This window comes from Olea europaea, chromosome 7 (genome assembly GCF_002742605.1).
Source record: "Olea europaea var. sylvestris chromosome 7, O_europaea_v1, whole genome shotgun sequence".
Classification (NCBI taxonomy): Eukaryota; Viridiplantae; Streptophyta; class Magnoliopsida; order Lamiales; family Oleaceae; genus Olea; species Olea europaea.
Genome location: NC_036243.1, coordinates 13,730,718 through 13,732,913, shown reverse-complemented (window position 1 = coordinate 13,732,913; position 2,196 = coordinate 13,730,718).

The window sequence follows — 2,196 nt, the reverse complement described above, 5'->3', positions numbered from 1 at the left end:
CAATCCTTCATCAAGCCGCCTACATTCCCTCCTTAACAGGCAGTAAATCCTCCCCCAGTCGATCTCTCCCTCTAAATGAAACACCTCTACCACCACCTCCGTTTTCTCCTCGTTCTCCAAATAATCAACAATACTCCTCAGCCCACTCTTGAATTCCTCAACCCTTCTTGAGATCAAATCTCTCTCAGCCTCCAATCCTTGCCTTCTCCTCCTGAACTCTTCAAGGATTTTGAAATGTAAAGGCCTCTTCAATTTATCTGAAATCCTCTTGATCTCAATCACAGCATTCTCCAGTTTCTTCACCCATTTTTGCACCAAGTCTCCCTCCTTCAATCCCTTCACTTTGTCCAAAAATACATTTTTCAGACGATCATTCAGCTCCTGCTTATCTGAGGCCAAATCAATATTGGACACAAGTCCAGGAATAAAACTGTGCTCATTTTTTTCTAATTTTACCTTCCATAACTCAATCATTGTTTCCAAAGCTTCATTCCACTGCTCGTAAAAGAGGGTTGCGACGATTAATTTTGATAACATAAAATTAATTTTTTTGGGTGGGAATTTAACCTGTTGGATTAAAGCTTCAATGTTCGGTTTGTTAAGAGGACAGCTGGGATCCGATCGCATCTGTATGATAAAGTTAGGGCGATTCGAGGGCGGACGGGGCGAATTATCTCGTATGCATCTCCACTGTTGCCGCTGGTAGTGATGTGAAGGTGGGCCGTGGTGGTTGTGGTAGTGGTTGTTCTGATACGTTTGTCCGCGGAAAGAATTGGTCCCCGGCGGGGACGGAGATCCGCCGTAACTGGCGGTGAGGTTTCTTGGTCTGTTCATTTGTACGGAGCCAGGGTTTTGCAAGAAAAGAAAAAAAAAAAAACCTAAAGAAAGAGTGTACTAGAGTGAGAAATCAATGGAAAGACGCTCTACAAGAATTGAAATGTGTATATACACACAGAAAAAAGAGAGAGTTCAATCGGAACACGAGAAGGTTGGGGTAAACGGAGACCATAAATTGGTAATTTATCTGTCAATATTGTGACTTAATACTCTGTTTGGACCTGATTATGCGAATTGTTTATTTATGGAAGATGCCATTGCAAGTAATCTTATTTGCACTAGAGGTCCCCTAACTTTGAGTTGTGTTTCGTTTTAGTTACTCAACGGGGCTAGCTAGTTGCACGTCTAGTTTACAATTGAGCGTTTCAGTTAAAAGCTTGTTTTGGGAGTGATTTTTTACCCCAAAAATTGATTTTTTGTCTTCTTCTCTCATAGGTGATCCCACTTTTCTCCTAACGGTCACAAAATCAATTTTCAAAATTATTCCAAATGGAACCTAAGTTTCTTGTATTACAATATCACAATGGAATTGAAACTTTTGTGATATGAGTTTGGGAAAAAAATTGAGTTACTAAAATAAGCTTTTCTCAAAGTTCAGTAACCTCTAGTATATTTTACAGTTCAAAATTATATGCAATACTCAAACCCTATAACACTTAAATTCAACTTATTTTCATGAAATATATAAGAATTGTTTGAGCCCCATTAAATTGGAAAAATATATTTTGAAATAGTATATTGATGGAGAATATGTGGTTAATAAATAAGGAAAAATTTTGAATTTGCATATAATATTGTTTTATTGAAAAATGTATTTTTGAAAAAATGGGAATCATATAAGATCTAAATATGTTGAAAATAAATATTGATTTCCTTTAAAATTAGTTATTAAATAGTTGAGTATGACTTTTACACGTTTTTATGTCCAACTAAAATTTTGACACCTTAAAATTACAGTGATGAGTCAAATTTTGATTTGAAGAATAGTCAATCGGACAGCGAGACAGGTTTAAAATATCTGGACTCTCAATTTTATCACATTTGTTTTCTACAAACGTGTTATGCATGTTTGGCAAAGCTTAAAAACAAATTATATTTTCTTTCAAGCGTACTTGGAGAACTGTTTTTAAATAAAAAGTAATTTTATCTTTCTATGTAACTTACTTAAATCATTTTTTTTAATTTTCATCAACAAAACAAATTCATCATTTTAAAAACCTACTTTTTTCTCTAAACTCATCCAAACATGGTATCCTTAGCTGCTTAATTTACTTCTTGACATGGACAAACAAGAAATTAGAAACAATTAAGCCTCGTTTTTGGTTTATTATATAGACTTTAAGCCTATTTTGGATTCTT